The following is a 24,790-nucleotide window of genomic DNA, read 5'->3' on the forward strand; positions in this document are numbered from 1 at the left end:
TTTGTTATTTTTTTATACTGGTATTTTTTTTATTTTTAGTAATGTTAGTTTTTTTATTTTTAGTAATGTTAGTTTTTTTATTTTTAGTAATCTTTTTTTAGTTTAAGCTTAAGTTTTATTTTTATTTCACAGGTAAGTTTGCATTTATTTTAACTAGGTAGTTAGTAAATAGTTATATTGAAGCTAGCTTTGGTTTTATTTTTATTTCACATGTAAGTTTGTTATTATTTTTAAATAGGTAGTTAGTTAATAATTGTAACTTTAAATTAGGTCTATTTTAAGCAGCGGTTTTAGGCAGCGGTTTATGGGTTAATAGGTTTATTTAGTGTTTTAGTTAGTGTTGGCATTGTGGGTGTACAGCTGTTTAGGGGTTAATAGGTTTAGTTAGTGTCAGCGATGTTGGGGAACTTCGGTTTAGGGGTTAATAGGTTTAGTTAGTGTTGGCGATGTCGGGGAACTGCTGTTTAGGGGTTAATAGGTTTAGTTAGTGTTTTAGTTAGTGTCAGTGATGTCGGGGAACTGCGGTTTAGGGGTTAAAAGGTTTAGTTAGTGTTGGCGATGTTTGGGAACGGCGGTTTAGGGGTTAATAGGTTTATTTTGTGTTTTAGTTAATGTTGGCGATGCTTGGGAATTGCGGTTTAGGGGTTAATAGGTTTATTAAGTGTTTTAGTTAGTGTCAGTGATGTCGGGGAACTACGGTTTAGGGGTTAATAGCTTTAGTTAGTGTCGGTGATGTTTGGGAACGCCGGTTTACGGGTTAATAGGTTTAGTTAGTGTTTTAGTTAGTGTCGGCGATGTCGGGGAACTGCGGTTTAGGGGTTAATAGGTTTAGTTAGTGTTGGCGATGTTTGGGAACTGCAGTTTAGGGGTTAATAGGTTTAGTTAGTGTTGGCAATGTTTGGGAACAGCTATTTAGGGGTTAATAGGTTTAGTTAGTGTCGGCGATGTCGGGGAACTGCGGTTTAGGGGTTAATAGCTTTATTTAGTGATTTAGTTAGTGTCGCCGATGTCGGGGAACTGCAGGATAGATAAGAAAAATGAAAGATTCCAAATATGAATAAAGAATGGATCCGAAAATTAGGGAACTGATTTATTAGTTTTCGGAATTTTTCGGGATTTTAGTTATGGTGCCGATTCGGAAATTCGGATTTGTTGCACATGTCTAATATTTTGAAAATTGCTGCACAATTTGATATTTGTTTAATTTAAAGTGAAACGAATTCTTAGGGGCCTAGTTATCAAGCCGTCAACCTCAAATACGCTGGAATTCTGCAGCGTATTTGTGGCGAGGCTGATACGCCTTAGTTATCAAAGGCTCGAGACCGGCAAAAGTAGAATTTTGTGACGTAAGCATCGATCCGCCGGACTCAGTCCGACACAGATCGATTCTTACGTCACTCCAGATGTTCCGCACACAAGTGCGGCACATTCTCACTACTTTTGCTAGTTATCAAAAAACTAGCAGGTATGCTCGGCACTTTTACGGCCCAGCGTACCTGGTTTTCAATCCGCCACCCCTGGAGGCGGCGGATCCCATAGGAATCAATGGGAGTCTGACCATAGCGAAAGTACAAGTTCGCTGCTGACAGACATCCCATTGATTTCTATGGGAGCTGTCTACACCTAAGTCTACACCTAACAGCCTAACATGTACCCCGAGTCTAAACACCACTAATCTGTCCCCCCCCTACACCGCCGCAACTAAATAAAGTTATTACCCCCTAAACCGCCGCTCCCGGAGCCCACCGCAAGCTACTCTATACATATTAACCCCTAAACCGCCGCTCCCGGAGCCCACCGCAACTATAATAAATGTATTAACCCCTAAACCGCCGCTCCCTGAACCCGCCGCAACCTATATTAAATGTATTAACCCCTAATCTGCCCCCCACTACGCCACCGCCACTGTAATAAAATTATTAACCCCTAAACCTAAGTCTAACCCTAACGCCCCCCCTAACTTAAATATTAATTTAATAAATCTAAATAAATTAACTCTTATTAACTAAATTAATCCTATTTAAAACTAAATACTTACCTTTAAAATAAACCCTAATATAGCTACAATATAAATAATAATTATATTCTAGCTATCTTAGGATTTATATTTATTTTACAGGTACCTTTCAATTTATTTTAACTAGGTACAATAGCTATTAAATAGTTATTAACTATTTAATAGCTTACCTAGCTAAAATAAAGAGAAATGTACCTGTTAAATAAATCCTAACCTAAGTTACAATTACACCTAACACTACACTATACTTTAATAAATGATTCCTATTTAAAAATAAATACTTACCTGTAAAATAAACCCGAAGATAGCTACAATGTAATTAATAATTATATTGTAGCTATCTTAGGATTTATATTTATTTTACAGGTAACTTTGTATTTATTTTAGCTAGTTAGAATAGTTATTAAATAGTTATTAACTATTTAATAACTACCTAGCTAAAAGAAATACAAAATTACCTGTAAAATAAATCCTAACTTAAGTTACAATTAAACCTAATACTACACTATCATTAAATTAATTAAATAAACTACCTACAAATAACTACAATTAAATACAATTACATAAACTAACTAAAGTACAAAAAATAAAAAAAATCTAAGTTACAAAAAATAAAAAAATAAGTTACAAACATGTTAAAAATATTACAACAATTTTAAGCTACTTACACCTAATCTAAACCCCCTAATAAAATAACAAACCCCCCCAAAATAAAAAAATGCCCTACCCTATTCTAAATTAAATAAATTTCAAAGCTCTTTTACCTTACCAACCCTTAAAAGGGCCATTTGTGGGGGCATGCCCCAAAGAAAACAGCTCTTTTGCCTGTAAAAGAAAAATACAACCCCCCCCCAACATTAAAACCCACCACCCACATACCCCTAATCTAACCCAAACCCCCCTTACAAAAACCTAACACTAATCCCCTGAAGATCATCCTACCTTTAGTTGTCTTCACTCAGCCGAGCCACCGATGGAACTGAAGAGGACATCCGGAGCGGAAGAAGTTAATCCTCCAAGCGGCGCTGAAGAAATCTTCCATCCAATGAAGTCATCATCCAGGCGGCGCTGAAGAAAAGTCTTCGATCCGGCCGATGTCATCTTCAAAGAGGCGCTGAAGAGGTCTTCTATCCGGGCGAAGTCATCTTCCAAGCCGGGTCTTGAATCTTCCTTCCGCCAACGCGGAACCACCTTCTTCACCGACGGACTACGACGAATGACGGCTCCTTAAGGGACGTCATCCAAGATGGCGTCCCCTCAATTCCGATTGGCTGATAGGATTCTATCAGCCAATCGGAATTAAGGTAGGAAAGTTCTGATTGGCTGATGGAATCAGCCAATCAGATTCAAGTTCAATCCGATTGGCTGATCCAATCAGCCAATCAGATTGAGATCGCATTCTATTGGCTGATCGGAACAGCCAATAGAATGCGAGCTCAATCTGATTGGCTGATTCCATCAGCCAATCAGATTTTTCCTACCTTAATTCCGATTGGCTGATAGAATCCTATCAGCCAATCGGAATTGAGGGGACGCCATCTTGGATGACGTCCCTTAAAGGAGCCGTCATTCATCGTAGTCCGTCGGTGAAGAAGGTGGTTCCGCGTCGGCGGAAGGAAGATTCAAGACCCAGCTTGGAAGATGACTTCGCCCAGATAGAAGACCTCTTCAGCGCCTCTTTGAAGATGACATCGGCCGGATCGAAGACTTTTCTTCAGAGCCGCCTGGATGATGACTTCATCGGATGGAAGAATTCTTCAGCGCCGCTTGGCGGATTAACTTCTTCCGCTCCGGATGTCCACTTCGGTTCCATCGGTGGCTCGGCTGAGTGAAGACAACTAAAGGTAGGTATGATCTTCAGGGGATTAGTGTTAGGTTTTTGTAAGGGGGGTTTGGGTTAGATTAGGGGTATGTGGGTGGTGGGTTTTAATGTTGGGGGGGTTGTATTTTTCTTTTACAGGCAAAAGAGCTGTTTTCTTTGGGGCATGCCCCCACAAATGGCCCTTTTAAGGGCTGGTAAGGTAAAAGAGCTTTGAAATTTATTTAATTTAGAATAGGGTAGGGCATTTTTTTTATTTTGGGGGGGTTTGTTATTTTATTAGGGGGCTTAGATTAGGTGTAAGTAGCTTAAAATTGTTGTAATATTTTTAACATGTTTGTAACTTATTTTTTTATTTTTTGTAACTTAGATTTTTTTATTTTTTGTACTTTAGTTAGTTTATGTAATTGTATTTAATTGTAGTTATTTGTAGGTAGTTTATTTAATTAATTTAATGATAGTTTAGTATTAGGTTTAATTGTAACTTAGGTTAGGATTTATTTTACAGGTAATTTTGTATTTCTTTTAGCTAGGTAGTTATTAAATAGTTAATAACTATTTAATAACTATTCTAACTAGCTAAAATAAATACAAAGTTACCTGTAAAATAAATATAAATCCTAAGATAGCTACAATATAATTATTAATTATATTGTAGCTATCTTCGGGTTTATTTTACAGGTAAGTATTTATTTTTAAATAGGAATAATTTATTAAAGTATAGTGTAGTGTTAGGTGTAATTGTAACTTAGGTTAGGATTTATTTAACAGGTACATTTCTCTTTATTTTAGCTAGGTAAGCTATTAAATAGTTAATAACTATTTAATATCTATTGTACCTGGTTAAAATAAATTGAAAGGTACCTGTAAAATAAAAATAAATCCTAAGATAGCTAGAATATAATTATTATTTATATTGTAGCTATATTAGGGTTTATTTTAAAGGTAAGTATTTAGTTTTAAATAGGATTCATTTAGTTAATAAGAGTTAATTTATTTAGATTTATTTAATTAATATTTAAGTTAGGGGGGCGTTAGGGTTAGGGTTAGACTTAGGTTTAGGGGTTAATAATTTTATTACAGTGGCGGCGGTGTAGTGGGGGGCAGATTAGTGGTTAATAAATTTATTGTAGGTGGCGACGGTGTAGGGGGGGCAGGATAGGGGTTAATAAATTTAATATAGGTTGCGGCGGGTTCAGGGAGCGGCGGTTTAGGGGTTAAACTATTTATTTAGTTGCGGAGAGGTGTGGGATCAGCAGGATAGGGGTTAATAATTTTATAATAGAGGGCGACGGTGTAGGGGGGGCAGAATAGGGGTTACTAGGTATACTGTAGGTGGCAGCGGTGTCCGGGAGCGGCGGTTTAGGGGTTAATACATTTATAAGAGTTGCGGCGGGTTCTAGGAGCGGCGGTTTAGGGGTTAATACATTTATAAGAGTTGCAGCAGGGTCTAGGAGCGGCGGTTTAGGGGTTAGTAACTGTATTGAGTTGCGGGAGGCTCCGGGGGCGCCGGTATAGGGGGTAGAACAGTGTAGTTTAGTGTGAGTGCTTAGTGACAGGCTAGCAATAAAGCTGGGAAAAAGCCGAAGGGCAGCGAGATCGGATGAGTGATAACTCTCACAGTCCGCTGCTCATCGCCCCGCGGCTTTTTGACAGCTTTATTTGATAACTTAGGCGTATTTTTTCAGGTCCGCGGCGGCGATGTGAGGCGAGCTTAGGCAGGCGTATTGGGCTGGCGAAGCCAGAAAAGTCGACGGCTTGATAACTACCCCCCTTAATATTCAATAACATCAAAACAAATGTAAATGTTTCTGTGCTGCAGGAATAAAAGTTCACCCGCCAGCTTATCCTTACTGCTAGCGTGCTGGGGGAGCTGTGCTAATCCCGTGCCTTCTTCACTGAGTCCAGGGTCGCGCTAATAGAAGACTTAGTGCAGCGGATCCCAGAGCTTGCGCTAAAGGACCTTGTACTCCTATTAGAGTGGCCCTGGACCCAGTGAAGAAAGCACGGCATTAGCTCGCTAAGAGGTAAGTTTCTCACCTTTAAATGTTAATTCAAAGTGAACAAATATATAATATTACATTTCCCTTGTATAAAGTTGTTTTCTTTAAATTAGTTTGTGCATTCGTTCGTATTTTCATAACAAATAGGCATTCGTAACAAAACAAATGCACATGTCTAGTATCTGAACATGGACTTTCAAAAAGGAAAAGAAAAGTAAGACATGAAAAGCCCTTTTTTTAGATGAAACAAAGAAAACAAATAAATACAGTTTTCATTTAAAGGGGCATTTTTTTAAATATATCAACATATAAGATTGCATTATTAAAAGACCTGTATACAGTGCTTGATTGTGAGTCGAGCGCCATTTATCGTTCCTGCTCGCAAGCTAACTACACTCGACTTCTGCTCTTTGCATGTGTTGGGTAGAGCGCATATTAGAAGTTGAAAGTAACAAGTTTTGCTTGAGTGCTGACACTGCGTACACAAAGAGCCAGAGTTAGAAAATCACAACCGGGTTAACGTACTCCCCATAGACTTTAATTGAGCAAGCAAAACGGGAAAAAATGAGCACCCATACTTGAGCACTAACCTAAATTACACTGATCAAGCAATCACTGTGAAGAATCTTGCAGGGTAAGTATGCAGGGTTCACACCAACTTTTCTGGGCTCAGTGGAAAAACTGCAATTTGCAGAGATAAATGACAGCATCTAAATGATTTAATAGCATTGCAACATTGTTTAATACACATAATTACATATTTATAGGATTTTAATGAGCAATGTCTCTCTCTGCCCCTTAAAAAGTTCCTGTTTTTTGTAATTGAAACTGAGCCCTCAAACGGTCTTGACCCCACAACCAATCAAACCTTTGTACCACCCTACTCCACCCAATGAACACTAGTGGTGCCACTAGCCCCTGCTATCATGGCTCCATCTATTGAACAGTTCACACGTCTTTCTAACTCAACCAAAGTCTCTCAGTACCAGATTAGATCAAGGAAATATGGGTTATTACATTTTCAGCTTCATGTCTTTTTAATTTCCTCCACACCAACACAATGCAATAGATGATCATGGTGTCTTTATTTAGCTCTCCTCCCCCATTCAGCCTGTGGTTCTTTTAGCTAAATCCTAGGGAAATCCCTCTGAGTCTGACAGTGACAAACAAGGACACAGAACATGACCTCATGCTGACTAAATATTACTGCCCTCAGCTCTATTTAGCAATGAAGCATCTTAATGACTTTGATCATTATATCAAATCTCATTTAATTAGAGAACCTAACTAGAGTTACTTATGCAGCTGCTTAGCACAAAAATACTCTAGGGCAGAGTCCAACTATTTTTTACCTATAGCTATATATAAATTCCATTCCTGGCTCTTAAGGAACTGTAAGATATGTGGCTGCCTGTCTCAATATTCTGCCTGACTCATACGTTTCATATAAATTTGTCAACACTGGTCGTAATAAGCTGAGGATAAACTGCCAAAATTATCAACACCTCAAAATCTCAGGATATAAGTGTATGAGGTTTTTTTCTATAAATAATATTGTAAAGTTTCTACAAAGTTGAACTGGAAGGCAAAAAAAAATGTGTTTTAAAGGGACAGTAAAGTCCAAAAAAAACCTTTTATGATTCAGACAGAACATTCCATTTGGAGCAGCAAAGCATTACTGGGAGGTCACAGCTAATAGTAACATATCTCCCTATTAGATACTGTATGTGTATTTGGTTCACCATAAATGCACATTCATGACAAATATATGGATATTCGTTTCATTTTAACAAAACAAATATCCAATGAATGCACTAATTTAAAGAATAACAAATATATATTAAAATAATTCATTAGTATATATTCGTTATCTTTATTATTACTTTTTTTAAATACTTTATGTATACAAATGACAGTATTTTGCAACAGTTTATGAAAAAATACAAGTGTACATGTCAATAAAAACTGTACATTATAAAATCAATAGACTTGTATCTGTTTTGATGAGTAATAAAGTTCACATGTTGAAAGAGCCAATGTCCATGAGTAAGTGATTCTTTATGTCATCTTCTTTTTCAGTATTACTAAAACTCTAAACCTACCAACTTGAAGGAACAACTAATCCCTCTACACTTAAGTAACTTTGTTCAGTAGTAAAGTTGTTTTGTTTTTGGGTTGTTGTTTTTGTTTTTGTTTTGTTTTTAAACTTACAGTATTGAGAAATAAAAAATATTATATATATATAATTCCTTTCGGGTTCCCAGGGTGCTGACTAGTGTTTCCTAGATACCAGGTCATGACCTGTCCAAGTCCACTCAAGTCAGATCAGATAAATCTAATTGCCATTCTCCTCTCAGTTCTGCATTTAGCAGATATCCAGAATTTCTGAGTGGATACAAAATGAGTTTCTGCTGACTATGCCCTAGGGGAGCAAAAAAGGTTCCCATTTTCTCATAAAGTGGGATCCTTATTAGTTTTTAAAGTTTAAATACTTACCTATAGTGCTGTGGGGGGGGGGGGTGCTCTAATTAGATCCTTCTTCAAAGAGCCCAGGTCCACTATAATATTAGGATTAGTGTGGCTGGATCCCCAAGCCTGTGCTAAAGGAGAACATCCAGACCGCTACATGGATGCCTCTGATGAAGTGTGGAGGAGCCCCACGAAATGCGTTAGGCCATGCCCACATTCACGGACATTCACGGATGCTGGAAACCCACAGAGCAACAGCTTTCTAGCCGGCTCATGAATGACTGTAGCGGCCTGGTGTGAGTCAGCAATCCCTATAGTTTGGAAATCTTTATTGGTCTATTCGACTTTTTGAAGGAGACACCTGGAGCAGTCAAAGACTCTGGACTCTTTTTTCCTGGGAGGAACACCACGGAGACAAGTATTCGGAGGTGAACAGCACAACTGTCCCTGTTGACACACTTATCGGGAGGATCCGAGGTAGAAAGGATTTTGGAAAGTGTGTTTGTACACAGAGAGGTCGTGCTGTAGTGTGCCTACCTATCGATGTGCTTCTTACATACCTCATAGACTTGAGGTTAAAGAGTGTGAGTGTATTTTTAAACGTGTGTAATTAACCTCTTAAGGACATATGACAGAATTTTTCCGTCATAAAACAATTGAGCAAACTGAAAGCTGTGTCCTTAAAGGGTTAAAATGTGTTTTTAATAATACTATGCTTAGATCAGTCCTTTGCGCTTCTGGTTTTTCTCCTTTTTACATTTACTTCCAACTTATAATATGAGTAGAATTACAGGTGCGCCAGTAAAGGCACATTTTTGCCCAAACGAGAGCACACGGATTGTTGCTCTCCAACTGTAATCTAACCCAAAGAGTTTGTACAATTGACTCTTCTAATATAATAATTTCTTACTATACACATATATAAGACATTAGTTACCCTAACCCCCTATTAATAGTCTGAAATCCATTTACATAAAATAATATGTTCTAAAAATAATAAAATAGTGTTTAAATATTTAACCACACAGGTCACCCAAGCTATTAATTTTTAGAAGCCCAGACCACAGCATGGAAGAGGACAGTACGGAATTCTTTGCAGTGGCTGGGGGTCTTGGGTGCTGTTGTGAGCGGGTTTTGTGTTAGGTGGCATCTTGGCCACTATGGGGTTTTATTAAGAAGGGTCATATGAGGGATCGCCTAGGTTTTAGGGAATTCTGGACTGTATGGGGTTAATGGCAGTGTGTGGGTGGTTAGGTTATAATCTTTGGAAAGTAAAGAAAGTGTTACTGAAGTGAAGGCCTGGTCGTAGGGTGTTAGTTGGGTTAGGAGCCGATGTCAGAATGACATTGTTGATATCCAGTGCTAACTCAGTGTGAGAAATCGTTTATATTTTATCCATCAACATTGCTTTGAGAATGATGTATATTACAACAGGCTAACACCGGTGTAAAGAAGAAAACAATCAGCTAGATTACTAGTTTTGCGGTATGAGTGAAAAAGCAGCAGTAAGGCTTTTTTTCACTACCGCTGGTATTACGAGTCTTGCAGGTTTAAGGGCACCGCACACTTTTTTGGCCGTAACGCAACGTAATTACCGCAGCTTTCAAAAAGTCCTTTTTCAATGGGACTTCCATAGCGCCGGTATTACGAGTTTGCCTGGGAGGCCTAAAAGTGAGCGGTACAGCCTATACCGTCAAGATCCATACCGTAAACTGAAAATCAGTAGTTATGAGTTTTATGCTACAAAGCTGTAGCATAAAACTCATAACTAAAGTGCTAAAAAGTACACTAACACCCATAAACTACCTATTAACCCCTAAACTGAGGCCCTCCCGCATTGCAAATAAAAAAACAAAATTAATAACCCCTAATCTGCTGCTCCGGACATCGCCGCCACTATAATAAACATATTAACCCCTAATACGCTGCACTCCCGCATCACAAACACTAGTTAAATATTATTAACCCCTAATCTGCTGCCCCTAACATCGCCGCCACCTACCTACATTTATTAACCCCTAATCTGCTGCCCCAAGCGTCGCTGCCACTATACTAAATGTATTAACCCCTAAGTCTAACCCTAACCCTAACACCCCCTAACTTAAATATAATTAAAATAAATCTAAATAAAACCTACTATCATTACCTAAATAATTCCTATTTAAAACTAAATACTTACCTGTAAAATAAACCCTAAGCTAGCTACAATATAACTAATAGTTACATTGTAGCTAGCTTAGGGTTTATTTTTATTTTACAGGCAAGTTTGTATTTATTTTAACTAGGTAGAATAGTTACTAAATAGTTATTAACTATTTACTAACTACCTAGCTAAAATAAATACAAATTTACCTGTAAAATAAAACCTAACCTGAGTTACACTAACACCTAACCTTACACTACAATTTAATCAATTACATTAATTAAATACAAGTACCTAAATTAAAAAAAACAACACTAAATTACACAAAATAAAAAAAGAAATGATCAGATATTTAAACTAATTACACCTAATCTAATAGCCCTATCAAAATAATAAAAGCCCCCCCAAAGTAAAAAGAAACCCTAGCCTAAACTAAACTACCAATAGCCCTTAAAAGGGCCCTTTGCAGGGCATTGCCCCAAAAGGGCATTTGGATGGGCATTGCCCTTAAAAGGACATTTAGCTCTTTTTCAAGTGCCCAAACCCCTAATCTAAAAATAAAACCCACCCAATAAACCCTTAACAAAGCCTAACACTAACCCCCAAAGATCCACTTACAGTTTTTGAAGACCCGACATCCATCCTCAATGAAGCTGGCAGAAGTCCTCAACGAAGCGGCAAAAGTCTTCATCCAACCGGGCAGAAGTCTTCATCCAGACGGCATTTTCTATCTTCATCCATCCGGTGCGGAGCGGCTCCATCTTCAAGACATCCAGCAGGGAGCATCCTCTTCAATCGACGTCTTCTTCCGAATGAGGTTTCCCTTTAAATGATGTCATCCAAGATGGCGTCCCTTAGATTCCGATTGGCTGATAGATTTCTATCAGCCAATCGGAATTAAGGTTGAAAAAATCCTATTGGCTGTTGCAATCAGCCAATAGGATTGAGCTTCAATCCTATTGGCTGATCCAATCAGTCAATAGGATTGAGCTCGCATTCTATTGGCTGCCCCGCAAAAGGCCCTTTTAAGGGCTATTGGTAGTTTAGTTTAGGCTAGGGGTTTTTTTATTTTGGGGGGGCTTTTTTATTTTTAAAGGGCTATTAGATTAGGTGTAATTAGTTTAAAAATCTGATCATTTCTTTTTTATTTTGTGTAATTTAGTGTTTGTTTTGTTTTGTAATTAAGGTACTTGTATTTAATTAATGTAATTGATTTCATTGTAGTGTATGGTTAGGTGTTAGTGTAAGGCAGGTTAGGTTTTATTTTACAGGTAAATTTGTATTTATTTTAGCTAGGTAGTTATTAAATAGTTAATAACTATTTAGTAACTATTCTACCTAGTTAAAATAAATACAAACTTGCCTGTGAAATAAAAATAAAACCTAAGCTAGCTACAATGTAACTATTAGTTATATTGTAGCTATCTTAGGGTTTATTTTACAGGTAAGTATTTTGTATTAAATAGGAATTATTTAGGTAATGATAGTAGGTTTTATTTAGATTTATTTTAAATTTCAATAATTTTTTATTAGTTTTCAATTTTTTCCAAAACAATACAACAAATAGACAAATACAGTTCATGCCAATAACAAAAAAGAAAGAAAGAAAAAGAAAAAAAAACATCTGCGGTATATGGCATTCATATAAATAACATATCTAGATTCTCTAGATCCTTTATTTCACATACTTTTTAAGCCACCACATTATTATCTGCTATCTGTATTGTTCTATCTTTATAGATTATATAAATAAAGAAAGGCAATAGTGTTTGGGGAAAATGGGGGAGGGTAGGAAGGGGAAAGAGTAAGAAAGTGTATCCAGTTCCCACTAGTGTATGTCTAGTCTGAGTGTATATTAAACTAGGGATGATTTACCATGTTCCCAAATAAAGAGTAAGTCATTAATAAAGTCGTGTTTGCCGATATAGGTGTAGTGATGTTTTTCTAGTGTTATAATATGGTCTGTCTCAGCTAGCCATTGTGTTTGAGTGGGTATTTCTTGGCTCTTCCATAGACGAGGGATTAGTCTTTTTGCACTTGTTAGCATCAGTTGGAGAAGTTTCGTGCGGTAAATACAATGTATTGGTGGAAGGATATTGAGCATAATATGTTTACTATTGAGAGAGATATTTGTTCCTAGTATTTTATTAATACCCCTTTCTATTTGTGACCAGAATTCTGTCAGAAGTGGGCAATCCCACCATATGTGAGTTAAGCTGCCTGTCCCACCACAGCGCCTCCAGCATGCTGAGGAAGTGGTCGGATAAATGTATCTAAGACGCTGTGGTGTCAGGTACCAGCGGGAGAGTATTTTATAGTTCAGCTCGGTTAGTAACACCGAAGTGGAAGCAGAGTGTGTAGCTTTAAAACTGTTTTTCCAGTCCTCATTCGTGATCTCTTCTAGTCCCTCAGCTTCCCATTTCTTTAAGAAAGTAGGACTACGGTCAGGAAAAGATCCTCTCAATAGCTTATATGTCAATGAAAGCAATGATCTTTGGTAGTCGGGATTAATACATATCTTTTCGAATACAGTCAAAGGTCTAAATATGTGATCTTTGTGTGTGTTGTTGTGAAGCGCTTGCCTTATCTGAAGGTATGAGAACCAACCATGAAAGGGTGCTCCTAGTTTGTCGTTTAACTCAGTTCTGTCCTTAAACTTTCCTGATTCTAATAAAAGATATATTGGCAAGTTACGTAAATGTTTCTCAGAGTTCCGATGAGTAAAGGAAACCCCTTCTAAAAATAGCCGGTTGCCTAGTAAGGGAGTGAGAGGCGAAACTGGGGTGGAGATTACAGTATCATGGGCTAGGACTGAATCCCAGATTTCTAGAGTGGCCTTAATATAGGCATTCTGGTATGCCTGTGGTGGTCTGTGAATTTTAGGTAACCAAGCTATATCTCTCATTTGGTCTATTCCAGTAAGGGAGCTCTCCACTTGCACCCAGAGGTCTGATTGTCGGGAATGAGTCCAGGAGATCACCCTGGATAGGTGTACCGCCTTGTAGTAGTTTAAGAGGTTTGGTACACTAAGACCGCCATCTTCTTTATGCATGTATAGTGTGTGCTGGGAAACTCTAGGCTTTTTGTAGGACCATATGAATGAATTGATCATTTTCTGTTGCGACCTTAGATATGAGATAGGCAGGGCCATCGGTAGTGTCCGGAAGAGAAATAGATATTTGGGTATTATCATCATTTTAATAGTGTTCACTCGTCCGAACCAAGAAAGATGTCCCTGCCTATGCCATCCCTCCAGAAGGTTTTTGATAGTTTTTTGTAGACTGATATAATTGCACCGGAAGAGGTCTGTGTTGTTCTGGGGAAGATTTAAACCTAAGTATTTAAGTTTGTCTGTAACACGAAATGGCGTGTGTTTCTTTATAAAGTCAATATCTTGCTGGGGGAGGTTCGATAGCATTATGCCTGATTTTTCCATATTTATAGAAAAGTTAGAGACCTGCCCATATTCCTCTAGAGTTTTTACCAAGGCAGGAAGGGTAGTGGTAGGTGACTGGAGAGTGAAGATCACATCATCCGCGAATAAAAGGCACTTTTGGTTTACTTGATTATATTGCAAGCCTAGTATATCTTTATTTTCTCTGATTTTTATTGCAAGGATTTCGATAGTTATTGCAAATAGTAAAGGCGACAGAGGGCAACCCTGACGGGTTCCGTTTGTTATATGAAAAGGCTGTGAAAGGGTTCCATTCACTCGGACTCTAGCTTGGGGGTTTGAGTACAACGCCTGAATTCTTGTAATGAAAGCTTCCGAGAAGCCGAACTTCGACAGAGCCCCCCACATAAACTGCCAGTTGACCCTGTCGAAGGCCTTCTCGGCGTCGGATGACAGAAGCGCTAGAGGTGTCCCATTTTCTTTTGTACACTGCAGGGATTGCAACACTCTAATTGTGTTGTCCTTTGCCTCTCTTCCCCTTACGAAGCCAACTTGATCTGGGTGTACGATCTTAGGTAAAATTGCATTAAGGCGGTTAGCGAGAATTTTTGCATATATCTTTATATCAGTATTCAAAAGTGAGATGGGTCTATAATTACCCGCCAGGGTCCCCTCTCTGTCTGCCTTCGGTATCACTGTAATTATGGCGTCTAGTAAAGAGGAAGAAAAAGTCTCTCCCTTATCTACAGATGTAAAGAGTGCATGTAGTGGGGAGCAGAGATGAGCCTGAAATAATTGGTAGAATTTGGCAGTTAATCCGTCGGGTCCAGGGGATTTACCATTTGGGAGTGTCTTAATAGTGTTTGCTATTTCTTGGATAGTTATTGGGGCGTCTAGCACTTGGCAATCTACCTCTGAGATACAAGGGGTCTCCAGAGAAGCAAGGTAATGAGAAATATTTTTAGTAGTCTCCTGGGTGGTGTTGGAGTTGATGTTATAGAGCTTTGTATAATATGAAACAAACGTGTCTGCTATTTCTTCGTGTTTGCTGACCGGCCCTCTAGCTGGGTGTATGATAGTCCTAATAAACGAATGAATCTGTCTTCTTTTGAGTGATCTTGCTAACAAGCGCCCCGCTTTATTACTTTCTGCGAAAAACTTGGCTTTGGTTGTTAAAGCCCTCAGGTGGGCTTTTTGGGTTAGATAATTATTAAGGGCTTCCCTTGCTAGCTTAAGGTCAGTGAGCTTTTGGTCTGAAGTTGGATCTACCTTGTGTGCTTTATCAGCTGTGTTCAAATTGTCAGTCAGCGAGGTGAATTGAGTTTTCCCCAGTTTCCGCATTCTAGCGGTGTATTTGATTAAATGTCCTCTTATGAAGCATTTATACGCCTCCCAATTATTGCCTACAGATGTGTCTTCTGGTTTGTTATGTAGGAAAAACTCCTTAGTCGCCTTAGTTACTTCTTTTACTGTTTCTTGGTTTGTCAAAATAGTTTCATCTAATCTCCAAGTCATTGTGTTTTTTGGTCTAGTTGTCCAGAGAAAGGTGGAAACGACCATACTGTGATCTGACCACGGTGTGTGTGATATAGTAGACTGGGTCAGGCTAGTTAAGAGTATTTGGCTACACATGATATAATCCAGTCTGGAGTAGGAATGTTGGGGGTGAGAAAAAAAGGTGTAATCTTTCTGTGTGGGGTGTGCAATTCTCCAGGTGTCAAAAAGTGAGATGGAGTGTAAGACTTCACAGTTGGCTTTCAGGGCTTTTTTACTAAGATATGATTTCCCTGTGGAGTTGTCTAAGGACGGGTACATGGTAAAGTTGAAGTCCCCTCCCATTATAATTGGACCTTTGGAGATGTCAAGAATAGCATTGGTAACAGATTTGAAGAAGTGGGGAGTGGGTCTAATCGGGGCGTATATATTGACGAAGGTAACTAAATTACCATAGTATAGCCCTACGAGGATCAATAGTCTGCCCTCTTTATCAGTATATTTCTGTGTCAGTTCAAAGGGGGCGCCTCGTCTGAACGAAATACCAACACCATTATGCCTATTTGTGCTTGAGCTTAGGAAATGCTTGTCAAAGTGTCGTGTGGCTAGCTGAGGCTCATTTCTTTTCTTAAAGTGAGTTTCCTGCAGCATAATAACATCAATACCCTTTTTAAAAAAATCAAAATAGGCAATTGACCGTTTGCCTGCTGATAAGAAACCTTTTACATTCTGGCTTGCTACTCTAATTGTATTCATTTTTGGTCCTAGTTGTAGCTAAGAAGAACACTAGGTTAGTATTTTACCTTATTAGACTTGTGTGCCGGTGGTCTGGAAAAGAGGAAATAAGCAAAAGTGGGGAGATAAGGGAAGGAGAGATATAGCAGGGGTAGATGAACTATTGCCTTTTAGATAGAGCAGATCTCGTTGTATTGTGAAAAAATATATCAATCAGTAATATAATTAACAAATACAGTACAATTACTTTAGGTCTTGAAAAACTTTCAACAAACAAGTGAGGCAGGATAACAGACCGGGAAACTATACACATTTCTGCCAGTGTTTCAGCTGTTAATATCCTTAACTAAAACATTGTATGTTAATCGGTATAATACAAAGATATCAACTCACCATCTGTCTCTTATTGTTAATTTGAGACACCTCTCTGTGTAATCTGTCCTATGAACATTAACAACATTATAAATCAAACTTTAGAGTGAACCTCCTTGTTACTTGTGTAAGCTCCTGTCCTCGCTCATTTGGTATCAGTGAGCTGTTAGTTTACCAAATGAAAAATATCTGACTGAGCTATCTGTTTACTTACTCTGGGTCAGTGATTTACCATGCCCCTCGACCCCTTTTCGCACCGATTACTGTGTTGGATTATAGATTTATCTGTATTAGGGTCAGTTATTTTGGAGGTAACACTGTGGGTAATACATCTCATTGTCTTTCAGGAGCCCTTATATACAATTTAAGTCCCATATAGTAGGTACTGCCTTGAGACATAAACGATGTGATATAACCTAAACAATTAAGGCGTGCCTAATACATGTAATATACAATAAGCAATTAAAGTACTAACCCTGTATGTTTTTAACATTCGATCATTTTAACTAAACCATTAACTAAAACCATAGAACGTGATAAATGATATACTTGCCCAGCTTCGTCAGTATTATCTTCACTCAATATTTCTTCATACTATTGTAAAAATTCCTGATGTTAACTCATCAGCCTAAGAAATAAGCGTGAACATATACTAGGGCATGCATAATAGACAATGATCTTCAATAAACAAAGCAATATATCTAGTTCAACCTGGTTGTATAGAGTCTGTGTCCACTGTACTATCTTGTTTCCTTTTAAGTTGAGTGCTGGTGTTATTAGACCATGCTTTCCTCTGCTGTTTTGGGGCCAAATGATCTGGCAGAGCATCATGAGAGGACAGTTCAGCGTATGGTGTGGGTGTGGGTATTCCTGCTGTAGTACAGAATTTGCCAATATCAGATATGGATCTGCATTCAAGTCTATTGCCGTTTCTCGAGACGATCACAGAGGTGGGGAAACCCCATCTGTATGGGATGTTTAGTCGTCGTAAATGAAGGGTTAAGATTGAAAAGTCTCTCCGTTTTTGCAAAGTCCTCGGGGAAAGGTCCTGAAAGATCTGTATTCTGCTTCCTTGGTACATTACTGCTTGTTTCTTTCTAGCCAGATTGTAGATCTCTTCCCTTTGTGGGTAACTTTGAAATCTGACAATGATGTCCCTTGGTGGCGATTCCGCATCTGGTTTTGGGCGAAGGGCCCTGTGCGCTCTGTCTAGAGCCACATCTGTTAGCGTTGTGCCCTCCTCACCGTTAGCCATTTCTGAGAATAACCCCCTTAGGAATTCTTTTATTTCATTGTTTTGCACTGTTTCAGGAATCCCTCGAAATCGTAAATTGTTTCGTCTAGTGCGATTTTCGAGTTCATCCAGTTTTTCTTCCAGTTCTGCATAATTATGATGTTGATGTGATACTTTAGAAGAGAGATCTGCCATTTTCTGGGAGAAAACAAACTCATGTTCCTCTAGTGAATCGACTCTGCGACTGAGATCTGTTATATCTTTTTTTAAATCGGCACATTCATTTTTGATGCACGTTTTAACTTGATCTATTAGCGCCTCCATGGCTCTGTAGGTGATAGGTGGTTCATCTATTGAATCAGTGACTTCTGGTGTCGTGCTTCTAGAATCCTCAGAATCATCCATTTTTTCCTCTAAGACTGGAGGGTGTAGAAGGGTGGATTCGATTTTATTTTTGTGCTTTTCAGCCTGTTTAAAAAAGGCATTCACTGCCTCCTGGGATTTCTGGGGTGTTTTTGGATGTTTGTCTGCTTTTCCTGCCCTTCTCTGTGACATTATGATATGGTTGTATGGTGGTATGGCAGAGGTGACTTATCAGCGTATTGAATGAGCTCTATCCCCCCGGGGCTTTGCTCACACAGAGCGATCACGGACAAGGGAAGGTGGATATGACCCACTGACACACGGGACAGCAGGAAAGGGGGGGGAATAGGCTGTATTTATTGTGTTGTTAGGGAGTTCTTCAACTAACAGACCCAAAAATCTAGATGAGGCCCCCAATTTTCTTCTGTTGTGTTGAACGATGAAATGCCTATTCTAGAAGTGTAGGTGTTGGAATGCAGCTAGTTAACATGAGTACTGCCCGATCTCTTGGTCTGTTGTCCTAAATTATGCGTTTGTGAGAGGCTAATTGGGGAAGGTGTACAAAGTTCGCTGCTATAACAAGGAATCCAAGGTTATCTGAACACTTTATGATGTTGGATTAATCAAGTTTCAGACTCTGTAGCAGTGAAGCGCTGATCATTCAGGGTTAAATCTACTTTCGGTTCTGTGTAACTGCGTCACAGCTCATACAAGAATGTCTGAATTAATGTCTCACTTTAAGCAATGGACAGGTTCTCTGTGCTGGGGTTGTAATAGGCTTGCGGTATCATTTATGAGTATCTTGCATAATAAAAGTTGTAGCAAAACAGATATTAGGAGGCCCCTTTTGTCAAGTAATAAAAATTTGTGCTGATCGTTCAGGGTTAAATCTACATTCGGTTCTGTGTAACTGCGTCACAGCTCATACAAGGATGTCTGAATTAATGTCTCACTTTAAACAATGGACAGATTCTCTGTGCTGGGGTTATAATAGGCTTGCGGTATCATTTATGAGTATCTTGCATAATAAAAGTTAACAACAGGTATCAGGAGGCCCCTTTTTTTTCAGATAATAAAATTTTTTTCTTTGGTCTTACAGTTCAGTTACGGTTCTCTGTATTCTAACAGTGAGATATAACCGTTCCTTGGTATCTACTTGTCAAAATTACACATAATTCTTTGCGTATCACGTTTAGGTATTAGTGGGTTTGCTTCTGTCTCCTTACTGGAGTAAGATAGGTGCTGGTGGTTGGTAATATCGTGACATTTTTATCGTTAGATGGTTTCTCTTACCCTTCTCGGCGATGTTTTGGTTCTCCGGAACATTTGCAAGCCGTCTTGAGTTAGGGTTTGAGCTGGCTGGAGTTCGCTCGACAAAGCGTTAAGGGCTTTAGGCAGATATCACCCGGACTTCTCTCCGATCTGCTACGTAACCAGGGTTTCACCCTGCCTTGTGGTGGTGTAGTTCCCATGCAGCTCTTTGCGGCTTATAGGCCTCCTTCGGTGCTGACTATCAGGTCTTATGGCAGTACTCCGAGGGGATAGAAAAAGCCATACTAAGTGATATCTTTGTGATCCAGGTTATCTCCCCCAGCAAACTGCACCTTTAGGATCTCAACAATGCTGAAGAGAATAGTTATATTTTGTATAATTCCCGGTCCGTCGTAAGAGCCTTAGCTTGTTGCGGCCATCTTAGGAGACCGCACGCTCCGCCCCCCGTTTAGATTTATTTTAATTATATTTAAGTTAGGGGGTGTTAGGGTTAGACTTAGGTTTAGGGGTTAATACATTTAGTATAGTGGCGACGACGTTGGGGGCAGCAGATTAGGAGTTAATAAATGTAGGTAGGTGGCGGCAATGTTGGGGGCAGCAGATTAGGGGTTAATAAGTATAATGTAGGTGGCGGTGATGTTGGGGGCAGCAGATTAGGGGTTAATAAGTATAATGTAGGTGTCGGCAATGTCGGGGGCGGCAGATTAGGGGTTAATAAGTATAATGTAGGTGTCAGCGATGTCAGGGGGGGCAGATTAGGGGTTAATAAGTGTAAGATTAGGGGTGTTTAGACTCGGGGTTTATGTTAGGGTGTTAGGTGTAAACATAAATTTAGTTTCCCCATAAGAATCAATGGGGCTGCGTTACGGAGCTTTATGCTCCTTTAATGCAGGTATTAGACTTTTTTTTTCAGCTGGCTCTCCCCATTGATGTCTATGGGGAAATCGTTCACGAGCATGTAAAACCAGTTTACCGCCGCTCACCGCAGCGCTGGTATTGGAGTGCGGTATGGAGCTCAATTTTCCTCTACACTCACTTTTTGCCTGCTAATGCCGGGTTTTTATAAACCTGTAATACCAGCGCTGTAGGTAAGTGAGCGGTGACAATAACTTGCAAGTTAGCACCGCGCCGCTCATAACGCAAAACTCGTAATCTAGCCGAATGTTATTTATGTGAATATTATGTGTCAGGACACAAGATACTTTGAAATGATTATGGTGACCCAGAATATCTTTTTCTGCAACCTGTCCTTATGGGGGTTCAGTTAAATTGTGTTTTTAATATAATTTCCATCTATTTGCAAATGAGATGACAATATTAACTGGTCCTGTGGAATTAGTGGAATAAATTACTTAGGGTCAGATTACGAGTGGAGCGTTAACAGTTACGCACTCATTGGGTTTACCGCTCATATTACAAATTAAACACGATCACTTGAGTGAAATTGTGATTTACATTAGAATGATTACGGAGTCCTTAGAACCCTGGTTAACTGTTTTGCAAAACAAACAAAAAAGTGTCACAAAACACATCAAATATACATTACAAAGTACACTTACACTCATAATAACACCATCTAATAAAATGATCCAATAAAATATTGCACACTAAAGTTATAAGAGATCAAAGATAAAAGGTCTCAGGTGTTAGGAAAAAATGCTGCAAGGAGCTTTAACAATGAGATACATACATATGCCTCTCTAAACATGTATATATGTGTGTGTGTGTTCATATATATTTATGTGTATTTATGTATTTACAGACATACTGTATATACACATATAAACACATAAATACATTATGTACATATATATAGAGATATATATAAATGCATAAGTGCACTGGAACCCTTTGCAGTTAAGCAGATAAAAGCATGTAAAAGTATATTTATGCAATATTCATATTTAATAAAGGGTTATACTGTGTATTTACTGTAAATATTTCACATTCCGATATTATGCACATTGCAGAATATGTTCTAAGTATATATATATATATATATATATATATATATATATATATATATATATATATATATATATATATATATTGCACTCGCCAGGTTAGAGAACGAGAGTGAAAACAGTTTACTTTCAACTCATACTATAAACGCAACCCGGTGAGCGCAAAAAGCTTACTTCTATCGCAGTTAACGTTCAAGCAGGAGTGTTAAATAACGATCCACTAGTAATCTAGCCCTAAATGTCATATTTAGCCTGGCAAACAGGTTAAACAAATTATTAAAATAAATACACTAAATAAAATAATTGGCTTTTTGATCTGTTTTATTTACAACTTTGATGCTAAAGAGGGTTGGAACACGTAGGGGTCAATTATAATCTATCCGACTCTGAATTTGGAGCCAAATTTCATGAGAGATCACAACGCAATATCATATATTTTGTTAGAAATTCTCAGCCGATAACACACTTTCAATCAAAAAGCTCCTGATAAGGACTTTTTGAGTGTTAACTGCCTGCTTTTAAAATAGAAACTGTGAGGTCTCCCGAAACTGACAAATACAATAGCCTATTCACACCTCTTATGGCTACAGATAAAGTTCTATTCATGTAACCTCTTTGTTCACTCGGCAAGAAAAAAATTATTTACATGTGTGACATTTACATATGGTCATCACAAGTCAACCTCAACACTCTAATAAATGCCATATGTACCTTGGCATGATAAACAGATTTCTATAGGCACTTCAGCCCATCTACATCACTTTTACAAGGATTGGTTTTAAACAAGATTATTATTTAGTTAAAGGCCAGTTCCATTTTGGCGTGAACTGTACTCAAAATGGTGGCTGATTGTTTCTATGTAAAACACTTAAATTAAATATTTTGCAGGATTTTCACTTCTTTAACCCCTTAACGACCGAGGACGTGCAGGGTACGTCCTCAAAAAAAAGGCAGTTAATGCCTGAGAACGTGCCCTGCACGTCCTCGGTTTGGAAAGCAGCTGGAAGCGATCCTGCTCGCTTCCAGCTGCTTTCTGGTTATTGCAGTGATGCCTCGATATGGAGGCATCCTGCAATAACTTTTTTAAGCCATCCGGTGCAGAGAGAGCCACTCTCTCTGGGAGCCGGTGGGTGGGAGCCGGACCGGGAGGCGGGTGGCGGCCATCGATGGCCCTGGTTATGTGCAGGGGGGGCGGGATCGTGGGCGGGGATGAGCGGGGGCGCGCACGGACGCGCGGGGGCGGGCGCGTGCACGGGGAGGGAGCGGGTGGGAACCGCTACACTACAGAAAATTTGTTAATAAAAAATGTTTAAATGCCTTAATATTTTTAAAAAAAAAAAAAGATCAGCAAGGTGGTGGGGGTTTGTCTGTGTGGGGGGGGGGAAGCTACACTACAGAAAAAAGCCAAATAAAAATAAAAAAAGCACTTTTTTTTTGCAAACTGGGTACTGGCAGACAGCTGCCAGTACCCAAGATGGCCCCCAATGAGGCAGAGGGGATGGTCAGAGAGCGGTTTTGGGGGGGATCAGGGAGGTTGGGGGCTAAGGGGGGGATCCTACACCCTAGCATATGTAAATATGCTTAAAATTTTTTTTATTTTTTTTTAAAAAAAAACCTTTTATTTTAGTACTGGCAGACTTTCTGCCAGTACTTAAGATGGCGGGGACAATTGTGGGGTGGGGGAGGGAAGGGAGCTGTTTGGGAGGGATCAGGGGGTGGGATGTGTCAGGTGGGAGGCTGATCTCTACACTAAAGCTAAAATTAACCCTGCAAGCTCCCTACAAACTCCCTAATTAACCCCTTCACTGCTAGCCATAATACACGTGTGAGGCGCAGCAGGATTTAGCGGCCTTCTAATTACCAGAAAGCAACGCCAAAGTCATATATGTCTGCTATTTCTGAACAAAGGGGATCCCAGACAAGTATTTACAACCATTTGTGCCATAATTGCACAAGCTGTTTGTAAATTATTTCAGTGAGAAACCTAAAATTGTGAAAAATTTAACTTTTTTTTCAATTTGATCGCATTTGGCGGTGAAATGGTGGCATGAAGTATACCAAAATGTGCCTAGATCAATACTTGGGGTTGTCTACTATACTACACTAAAGCTAAAATTAACCCTACAAGCTCCCTAAAAGCTCCCTAATTAACCCCTTAACTGCTGGGCATAATACACTTGTGGTGCGCAGTGGCATTTAGCGGCCTTCTAATTACCAAAAAGCAACGCCAAAGCCATATATGTCTGCTATTTCTGAACAAAGGGGATCCCAGAGAAGAATTTACAACCATTTATGCCATAATTGCACAAGTTGTTTGTAAATAATTTCAGTGAGAAACCAAAAGTTTGTGAAAAAATTTGTGAAAAAGTGAACGATTTTTTGTATTTGATCGCATTTGGCGGTGAAATGGTGGTATGAAATATACCAAAATTGTCCTAGATCAATACTTTGGGATGTCTACTAAAAAAAAATATATACATGTCAAGGGATATTCAGGGATTCCTGAAAGATATTAGTGTTCTAATGTAACTAGCGCTAATTTTGGAAAAAAGTGGTTTGGAAATAGCAAAGTGCTACTTGTATTTATGGCCCTATAACTTGCAAAAAAAGCAAAGAACATGTAAACATTGGGTATTTCTAAACTCAGGACAAAATTTTGAAACTATTTAGCATGGGTGTTTTTTGGTGGTTGTAGATATGTAACAGATTTTGGGGGTCAAAGTTAGAAAAAGTGTGTTTTTTTCAATTTTTCCTCATATTTTATATTTTTTTTTATAGTAAATTATAAGATATGATGAAAATAATGGTATCTTTAGAAAGTCCATTTAGTGGCGAGAAAAACGGTATATAATATGTGTGGGTACAGTAAATGAGTAAGAAGAAAATTACAGCTAAACACAAACACCGCAAAAATGTAAAAATAGCCTTGGTCCCAAACGGACAGAAAATGGAAAAGTGCTGTGGTCATTAAGGGGTTAAAACTGTAAATCTTGACCCTGCTTCCTTGCTGCTTAGTATTTTTCTAGAGACCCTTAAACGAGATTATGCAATTGTAAAAGGCTTTTTATAAGGGCGAGCTTCCATACACGCCAAGTCTAAACTCGTACACGACAGTAAATATATTATTGAAATCCCGGTCACGAATGCTCATTCCAGATTACAAGTTCGTGATCTTGTTATAAACAATCCTTGTGAAAGTTGTCAAATGACAGTATGGCAATAGAAAAACATTGCTTAGTCTGCTAATCCACAGAACCTAATAGATGCATTTAGATGGGTTAGCAGTGGTGCAGATGGAAACGGATTGAACAGTTAACTCTGAAAGCTGTAATTATGCGATCTACTGTAAAAAAAACAACTGATTTTAATAACGCCAGTACTGTTAGTGAGAATCACGCTAGTACAAGGTAACAAATACAACCAAATATGAAATATAACATCACATAATTTGTAGATGTAGTGAGTTTTCCTTCAGATCCCTATAGCTGTACATAATATCACATAGGAGCAT

General features: G+C 38.6%; 1 protein-coding gene across 1 annotated transcript in view; it reads right to left on the reverse strand.

The window, feature by feature from the left end:
* The window catches only part of AMN (amnion associated transmembrane protein), a 156,440-nt gene that overhangs the window by 106,962 nt on the left and 24,688 nt on the right, over positions 1-24,790 (reverse strand). The gene's annotated exons all lie outside the window — the stretch shown is intronic.

This window comes from Bombina bombina, chromosome 1 (assembly GCF_027579735.1).
Source record: "Bombina bombina isolate aBomBom1 chromosome 1, aBomBom1.pri, whole genome shotgun sequence".
In the NCBI taxonomy this organism is placed as follows: domain Eukaryota; kingdom Metazoa; phylum Chordata; class Amphibia; order Anura; family Bombinatoridae; genus Bombina; species Bombina bombina.